General features: G+C 39.1%; 1 long non-coding RNA gene across 1 annotated transcript in view; it reads left to right on the top strand.

Annotated features, from left to right (window-relative positions):
- The first annotated feature begins 1,199 nt into the window (after window positions 1-1,199).
- LOC137646014 (uncharacterized) overlaps window positions 1,200-9,882 on the top strand; it is a 9,202-nt gene continuing 519 nt past the window's right edge. The window contains exons 1-2 of the long non-coding RNA XR_011045376.1: window positions 1,200-7,084; window positions 7,411-9,882. The exon at window positions 7,411-9,882 is cut by the window's right edge and continues 519 nt beyond it. This is a non-coding gene — a long non-coding RNA (uncharacterized lncRNA). The remainder of the gene's footprint in view (window positions 7,085-7,410) is intronic.

The following is a 9,882-nucleotide window of genomic DNA, read 5'->3' as shown; positions in this document are numbered from 1 at the left end:
AGATTTGCGCAGGTACTGTCTGTCATGGAATAATCTCATGAATGGTGTAATTTTTACGAAATTTTGTCTGAGAGTATAATCAATGTTTGTAACTCTTCCCCGGAGGGCATGAAGCAGTCTAAAAATGGTGTAAAGAAAGTCTGTCCTGCAAACTACTCTACTAATGCTAACCATGGCTAATACTGACTCATATAATTATAATTCTACCATTGGTTAATTGGTATTTGTACTTTCTATAAAAGTTTAAATTAGTTTTAGTGTAGTGAAAAAGTTTGCCATCAAAATAATCAAATTTAGTCAACTCGGAATTGTCAAAATTCTAGGCTGATTCAAAGCAAATACAAAATTTATAGAAATACAAATATCCTTTTCTTTAATCTTTTATAGTCATCTTACATTTATCAAACACGGCCATCAGAGGCATCAAGGTTTCAATCCATTTTTATGAAATTTCTTTGTAATATGGACCTCGCCTGAAAATTTAACAATGAAATGTTACGTAGGTACTAACTCCAAAGTAGTAAAATTCAATTTAAGAATACTGTATTACAGATTCAAATTGATGAAATACAGGGTGACCCCCAAAAAAACGTTATCACCTAAACTTCAATAACTTTTGAAATAAATAATCAATTCTTTTATTTTTCAGATTTATCAAGAAAAATGAATGTTCTAAGAGTCTACCAAATTCGACCTTCGAGATGCCATGGACTACCGAGGAAAAGACATTTATGGTCGAGGCATATTTTCGGTTGAAGTCTATGCACGCAGCTCGGTTGCAATTCAAAGAAACGGTTCAGATGTCAAGAATTTCCTGTCCACTCACTGATCTACAGATGGGTCAACAAGTTCAGAACCCACAGGACTGTGCATAACCTCAATTGTAAAGACACTAACAGACAATCACACTCTGGACGACCGAAATCATCGAGGACACCACACAGCATTGCTGCAGTCACGGCAAGTCAGGAGCTTGGAATCAATAGGAAGTCCATGCTGTATCTAGCTTACACCCGACGACGTGAGGAAGCAAGTAATCATAAGCCAGTGGGTTTGCGACAGGATTGACGCTGTGCCAGACTTCCTTGACAGTGTCTGGTATTCGGACGAGGCACATTTTCTTTTGTCAGGTCACGTGAACTCAAAGAACAATATCTTCTAGGGTAGCACACCCCCTGAGCACTGTCTGCAATTGCCATTACACTCGGTGAAGTGCACTGCCTGGGTCACCATCTCCAAACATGGCATCATTGGACCATTCAGGTTCGGGGACGACAATGAGCGGTCTGTGACAATCAACACCGAGCTATATGTCCAGGTGCTTGGCAATTTCTGGACAGCACTTGGTCGACGGAGTCGTTGTCAGGGTCCTCCAGTGGTTCCAGCAGGATGAACCCCCCCAACCACCACTTCAAACGAATCATTGGCATGGCTACAGCAGCATTTCCCTGACCGACTGTTCAGCCGCAGGTGTGACCCAGAGTGGTCATCGCATTCACTGGACCTGGGAAACCCCCCCCCCCCCCCAGATTTTTATATCTGGGGATACCTTAAGGACAGGGTACATGGAAAAGAACCCCCAGACTATCCCTGACCTGAAGGCAGCAATAAGAATGATCCCAAGGGAGGAATGCGGGAGGGTCATCGAGAACTTTGCCCGCCGGTTCCAACTGTGCCTGCAGCGCTAGGGAGCTAGTGAAACTATTTTTTGTTGTACAGACTTGAAACTTTTGAGATTTCTGCTACACAGCCTTGACCTAATGTAGCTAAAGTTTTGTGTCGATCTAAATAAAATTTTGGAAGTTATTCGTTTTTTGGTGATGACCGTTTTTTGTGCGGGGAGCACATTTTGGAGAGCCTGAAATTTTGGAGATGTCTGCAACACAGGCTTGACCTAATGTAGCTAAAGTTTTGTGTCTATCTAAATAAAAATTTTGGAAATTATTGGTTTTTTGGTGATGACCGTTATTTCTGTGTTACCCTGTACTTAAAATTCAAAACCGAACTAGAGCCAACAAGAAATCTGTATCTGCATATTACAATCTGATTATCATCAACCCACAAGGGTAATGTAAACATAAAGGAATAAACAGCAAGATAAAACATTTTACTTTCTAAATAATTAAAATATCATCTATTGGTTATTAAGAATGGTTATACTGTACAGTATATTCTTTGGATAGCTGCTGCTTATGTATCAAAGCACAATTTTCACTCTTAAAATATTAGTACCTTCTCTCCTTAAGCAATGTAAACATGGATACTGTATATCCTAGCAATGTAATCATAGATATATCCTATCATTTTAATCCCCATAACTGGATCAAGACAATTTTTTTTCTAGATTGCACGAGGTCCTCCCATTAAAAATTGTGGGGGTGGATGAAGATTCACTTTTTTTTTAAATGGACAACCTAATTTAACTAAGTCATTATAGCACACAAGAAATATAATGAAATGTACAACAAAAAATACACCCATACCATATTTTAGAGTGGTCATTTCTGAGATATCATACAACTCAGAAATCAGTAGGATTATATGAAATTGAGCAAGAGTTTGAGATGAATATTAAATAACTATATTCAAAATGGTGAGGATATCAAGATTAAACTAGATGAATCACATTACCACCTGAATGTGTTTGAAAGCTTTCATAAGAAGGTTTATAAAATGTAAAACTTTCTCACGATACTTATTCAGAGGAAATTTAATATAATTGCAAAAGGAAAAACATAATAATTCAACTAGCGAAGGTAAAGGTTGCTGAATACCTGGAAAACAAAGTTTGCTGAAAATTAACCAAATACTGTACGAACTTTGACAGTTTAGCATAAGATTCAAGGATTCTCAGGGCAGCTGAAAATCAAAACACTTTGAATCCAAAAACTTAGGATGGCACAATCAATGGCAGCTGTTTTATGTTTGGCATATTTACCCTGTCTAATGTTACCTCAGGAAATCAAGAGATTCCTGGCCCACAATCCAACTATGGCACGTTATTGTAAACTAAAGTAACTACTGTATTGGTAATACATGGAGCAGTACTAAGTATTACTTCAACAACTCATCACCAAGGTAACTTTAATGCTGCTTATAAAATACACACAGGGGTTTACTTAAAGGATTAAACTAAGTAAAGTGAAAGGTGCCTTGATTTATACTAAATTCTGCCCCCCCCCCCCCCTTAATGGTACACATTTTCTTTCCCCCAATGTTAATGGTACACATTTTTTTTTTTAGCTAGAGTAGTAAATGAAATTTAACAATGAACCCCCCACTACTGAATTCATTGATACAATACTTTAATATTGAGTAATTCACTAAAAAATTATGGATGTCAATTTTAAACATTATATTCAGAAAATGTTCAACAATTAAACCCTAATATTTGCAGGTTGATACTTAAAAAATAAGTATAGGTGTCAAAAAGTGACTAATGTTTCAAAGACTATAATTTGTTTCAAAGACTGTTAACTATTACTTTGCCTAATTGAGCACTTATGCAAATCCTTAACTCTTCAATGACAATAAAAAGAGAAATAGTTGAAAACCCTACAGTTGGGTAAGGTATTATGGAGTTAGCAATTGTAGGTCCTCCATATGAAAGGATCTTTTGGTGGTTCTGCTAGTTGAGTAAACGCCAACACATCTGCCTACCCTTATTAGTCAGGCTTTTCTTTAAACGATAAATTTTTCATCACTAATAAAGGTTTGTGAAGTTCTTTACAAGTAATTCCAGTTTGTGTGTCCCAGAGTGAAACTTTTTTTCCAGATAACTTTTTAGTTCTAGTAAAAGGACCATCCTGATGTAGTGAAGTTCGTCAAATTTTGTCCTAGTCCTAACCTCCAAATTTAATTTGGTATGGATTAAATGGTGGGTATTTTTTTTCTCCTGATAAATAGGAACTGTTAAGGAAGTGTAACAGTTGTCAATGGAACTCCCTCAAGGGTCACCCAACTGATGCCAAAGGGTGAGTAGACTTCTGGGATAGGATTTCCAACAAATCCATCAGGGTTTCCCCTACCAAATAAATATTTATGAGTTCATATTATACTTAACAAGCTTCTGGATGTAAAAGCATATAAAAATTATTAATCAAGTATTATGCCTTAGCTTGGTCTGGTGAATATGCATAAATGATTGAAACATGAGCAGAGAAATGATGAATGTTAAATCTCCTTGGAGGTATAACATGAATTGAAAGTGGAAGACTGCTCTGTATTGTCTTTGGCTTGGCATAACACTGTTGGAATACTAGTTTTTCATAAATGCCTGACAAAAACCATATTGCGATAACTTGTTTCGGTACCCAACTAAGAAACAGGTGTTTAAGGCTCTAGGTAAAGATGGCAGGTTCATCCTAACCAAGATTCTTGGGCAAGATATGTTGTACTATACTAGCAGCATTTATAGATTTATTTCAGAAGCAAGTCTTCTGAAAGCTGTTCTTTAATGGTTTTAAATTAAATTTCCTTTTACACTATTTATAACAAACTATATTGGTGACGACAACCAATCTCAGGATACCAGAAAACTGACAAATCAATCTATCACCGACCAAGTATTTTCAAACGCTTGCTCCTAACGCAGTTGACATTCTTACCAATTTTATTTTCCCTGCAAGTTAAATATTAGATGCCAAATTCAGTTGCAACCTTTGTCATTAACCTTACTGCTGTGATTAGAACAACCGATTGCCTTCCAAGACATCTCGCTGTGACACTTCTTGTTTCCTTGGATTAAAGAATACACACAACAAGTAAACTTCTTGGACAGGAATCTCCAAAGAAAAGGGTTAGGTCAAGGTGGTCTTCCACATTCTTTTACCTCACGAGTACCCAGTCAAGTGTCAACATATGTAATGTAAGTAGGTAGTTGCCTTTACTAGCAATTAAGGAGATCCCTGCAACCCCTGACAGCATTTTCCAACTAAGCCAGCCAGCCATGAAATCAGAAACTTATGCTATCCCTCCCAAGCATAAATTAATTCAGGTCTTTGGCGAAGTCATTGCTGCTCATAGCCATAGAAAATTTTTTTAATAATAATTGTATTATCATCTACATCCCTAAAAATATGTGAAATCTTCAGAATCAAGAGCTAGAACAATCCAAGTGCATTGTCAAGGTAAGCCCAGGTTAGATAAGATTAGTCCGACATCCCTTCTACCAATGCTAAATGGACATCTCATCAGACATCAGAGCTAACAATCGGAGAGGATTCAAAGTTCCAATAGTTCAATTTCAACACATTTCTTTCACTTGCAAAAATATTAAATTCATGCAGGAACATTTGGCAATGAAAAACTGACTAAAAATGGTTCTTGGAGACTAAAAATCTATTGTCAAAGCCCAATAATAACTTAGTGTATCCTCGAGAACACAGGCTTGGCAGTGTTCTTGTACATGCTCATCTAAGTTTTGAGAATGGTCTTTTCAAATTCCTTTACTGCTTTGCCACAATAAAACAAGATCATCTAATAAGATTTATGATCTCTTAGCCACCCAAAACCACTAATCCTGTCAGTTCCATTTACAGTTTCCCATTCCATGCAAACTAACGGAAAATATTCCTTGCTATTTGTTCGCCTGTCTAAAGAACCTCCAAAAAGGGCTTCCCACAGGTCAGCTTGCCCATTCAAATACACAGAAGAGGCAAAGTATAGCATGTCACCTGGATGAGGCAGATGAAGGAATAAAGAAAAGGGTTCATCAATATTGACAAATCTCGAGCAGGTATTAATATTCAGAAATTTTGATAATCGTAGAAAGAGAGAAAATCATAACTTAAGGTTCATGGTGACAGATTCCCCTCCTTCGACCAACCTATGGAGTTTCAATCCTATGCAGTAGATATGCATATTTTCTGACACAAGACAAGATTTAAATAAATAAAGGATAGATTAGCATTTTACAGCTGATCATGGAAACCATCTTGGTCATGAGAAATGTGGTGATCACTGTTTATTCTGGAATTATATGAGATGAGTAAGCATTTACATAAATCAAACCAATTTTAAATATAAGAAACATTTCCGTTTTTAATTTTTTGTTAGCTACAGGAAAACTATTGTCCAACTTTCAATTAAGTATTGTTCTCTACCAATTTACTATTGAAGACGCTGCCAGTGCCAATGTGCATAAATTTTATCTACTGGCTAAACTGGTTTCTATTGTCATTGAAGTTTCTTGGGATTTGTGTGGAAGAACAAACATGCCAAGTAAGTTTATTTTGAATTGCAAAAATAGAATTTTTAATGTATTATCCCAAGGTATACAAACCCTGGTCCTTTATAAAACATATTAAGTCTTCAAATTAGCTGGAACGACTGTTGAATTTAGTACCAAAGTTGTTAATAAGAGGTGAGGAGCACTGGCATGTGGCTGGCCCCCACCTTTCCTGTCAAAGACTTCACTTTTGATCTTCAGGTCAGAACTATGAAGGGTGATTGAGGTGGGAGGTTCAACTTTTAAAAGAGACTTCTGCATAACAAAGAAAATATCAATTACTTTAGTAATGAGATATTTGTTCCTAGATGTAAAAAAAAAAAAAAAAAAATTCATCCCTTAAAGTAGGGACCCTGTTAAGGCAGAAATGGAGAACTACTAATTAGATAAAGTCTAAGAATAGCTCTTAGAAGTGTAGTGTACTATTCAGGCTGTTATAGGCAGTACCACTGCTTCATCCCCAAATGAAGGGGAAGATAAGAATCAGAAGAGCCAGTGATTCTGGCTTTTATTCAGACTATATACAAGATGCTTTCTCTCCTATATGGACCCCAATACATCATTCCCCTATTTTCGGTAGCAAGCGAGGGGGTTGCCAACATCAGCATCCTCCTAACCCTCCTCTCCAGAACTGGCTAGCTTGGGAGCCTCAGGAAGGTCTGTGCAGGCAGAGAGACTTTCTGAGAAGATGCAGGTGAACCTGATTAGGGTTTAGAGAAGGTCGAGGCAATCTTTTTCCCCTGATCCTACAAGGATGGCCATAGATCCCCAGAAAGAGCCAGAGCCCTAAAAAGACTGAAAAGTAGACCAACTTATTCACCACCACTGACACATGACTCTTAGGCAGGTTTAAAGGTTTAAAGGCCGCTCATGAATGGCAGAGGCAAGGGACAGTGACATTGCCCTATCAATCAGGACAATGCCCTAGAGACTGACCATATATCATATGATCAGCGCCCAAACCCCCTCTCCACCCAAGCTAGTATCAGGGAGGGCCAGGCAATGGATGCTGAGGACTCAACAGATAGACCTATAGGCTCCCCCAAACCCCCCAACCTTAGCTCACAAGGATGGTAAGGTTGCAGACACTAATGGCACAAATGAGACTGAGCGGCACTCGAACCCCAGCCTGGTAAACACCAGGCAGAGACGTTACCAATCAGGCCACAACAACCCTAAAGTATTCTCCTGCAATGATAATTTCTGTAGCATCTATGCTACTTCTAGACCTGTTTTGAGAACTGGGCACCTCTTCAGATGCCAGTTGCCCTAATGGTTTGTTGACTGGTGTGCCAGAAAAGTAACTGGCCTTCCATGAGACACCACAAATCTCTTGTACTTCTCCAAAGAATCAGGAGTTGATTATGTTGTCTTTGTGGAGTATGTCACTGCGCCTTGCCACTAGTCAAGCCATGACACTGTTTGAAGGAAGGCCATGGCCGAAGACTCAGTGGCTGCTTACTCAGAAACTAAGAAGAACGTATCCTCTGATAAGAATCTCTCTAATAATATTCTACCACCAAAAGTGCACTCACGGATCAACCTCGAGAGGTGATGACACGGAAGACCGGCATGTAGAACCTTGTTGGACCAACAGAAAACAAGAAAGTTCTCAGTTCAACAGATCAGACCTACAACTCAATCCAGGACCAAAATAGCAAGAACCAACTATGTTAACTCTAATGATGTTTCGATGTTTTACCTGAAGTAGGTGCCATGGTCACCACACCTGGTATGTTGAACACACAACTGCAAGAACCTCCACAAAGGAACTCTATGACTTCATGTTGTCAGCTTGTTAGTACCAGGCCACAGTCAAGAGCCTTTGGGGTTAGAGAATCTTGAGTACCTTCATCCTTCACATGCAGGGGATGAAGGTTCAGCCGGCTGCTCCAGATATTAATTCCCTCTCCATGAATATGTGTTCTGTCCAAAAGATATAGACCAAAGTAATCAGGAGGAGCTGACAACTGACGAGGAAGGTCAGCTGGAGAAATATCTCTGGCACCAATAAAACCAGGACCTATGTTGACAGAAGTGGAGAGTAAGTCTGGGGTCACTAGCTACGAGCAATGGCACTCTCAAGAGATGTCATCATCTCAATTTGGGATTCCTAGGTATCTCAGTCAGAGAAGGAAGCAACGCCCCCCCCCCCCCCCCCCGGTCCAGGTAAGAAGTGTGAAGGAGAGCACACAAACTTCTAACACTTGTCCAATTGAAAAGACTGCACCGACATGCACAGGGCCATACATCTCCCATTAGCCTGATTACTGGGTTATTCAAGCCAGCCAACACTCCCTCAAGATTTGGCACTGGGACAACACAGAGGCAGTCCACTTCTCTTATAAAAGAGAGGTGGTGTCATGAATTTTAAGGGATCTCTTCTCAAGACTAGCCCTTTTGGACTTCAGGATCAGAGGAGGGGGACAAAGAGTGGGAAGAGAAAGAGGAGCAACCTTACATCTTCCTCTTACCAACTTTCCCCAAAGATTTTGCGAGTAGAGAGGTCTAGATGTAAGCAACCACCAACCCCGATGCTCCCCAAAGGAGAGAAACCACAAAACTAAGTGTCACTCACTATCACAGGGTAAAAGGTAGGCACATTAACTGACACATGTAACTTAGACACAGGAGCTGGAATCATTTGAACAAGAATAGGTATAACAGGACCAAAGGGGTCATGGGCACAAGGCCACTGATACTTGTTATATGGTCTTTTACAAGCTTTATTACCAGCACTACCACAGGGGGGAACCTTCCTAGGCTATAGTGCACTATGGCTATTCCCTTGGGTTGCCAATGGCACTAGGTCATCACTGATATTACTAGCACTGTGGGCACTAGTGCCCAAAACAAAAAAGAATTACATTGAGGACCTACCAGCAATACCCAAGGAATACCAAGACGTCCTTATATCAAACTCGTCATAGGTGGTCTGCACAAGATGGTGTGCAGTAATCACTGGGAAATTCTAATGCCAATACAGATCCAAGTTCTCCCTGCTGCTAAAGCATATTCACAGGGGACCAAGCCAGTGAGCATATACTTAAAAGCAACATGCAAACTCAATGACAAGAGCTAGGACCTATACAGTCTCATCTAGGGTGTTACCAAGGATGACACCAGAGAAGAATTAACCTTTCTTCTTCCTCAAAAAATTTCCCTCCCACTGAACAGGGGCCCACGATGTGCATTCGACACAAGTCGATGAGTGCAAATAATCGTGCCCCTACAAGTACACAGAGTGTGTCTATCTACAGTCTTGCCATGAACCATTTGCTATGTCACCCTTTACCAGACATTTACAAAACTTTTGTTTTACATCCATAACCAAGAATCCAATAAACAACTCATACACTTCTGTAAAAAATGAATAAAAGATTTCAATCTTCGTGTAGGTTATAACAGTACTGTACATCTGTACTCATTGTGACCTTGAAGACAAAGGAAGTCTTTGACAGGAAAGTTGGGGTGCTACTCAGCCACACTCACCAGTTGTCATTAATTACCTCTTGAACAAATTCAATGGGTGTTCTAGATATGCTGAAAACATTACCAATTCTACAGTAATCGAGTTTGTATACACATAGAAGCAAATTAGTATTTCAACAAAAAACCACAAGTATTTATGCAAAAAATAAAATAACATAAGG

This window comes from Palaemon carinicauda, chromosome 8 (assembly GCF_036898095.1).
Source record: "Palaemon carinicauda isolate YSFRI2023 chromosome 8, ASM3689809v2, whole genome shotgun sequence".
NCBI lineage: Eukaryota > Metazoa > Arthropoda > Malacostraca > Decapoda > Palaemonidae > Palaemon > Palaemon carinicauda.
Note: the sequence above shows the minus strand (reverse complement) of the source record. Positions and strands in the feature narration are given on the sequence as shown.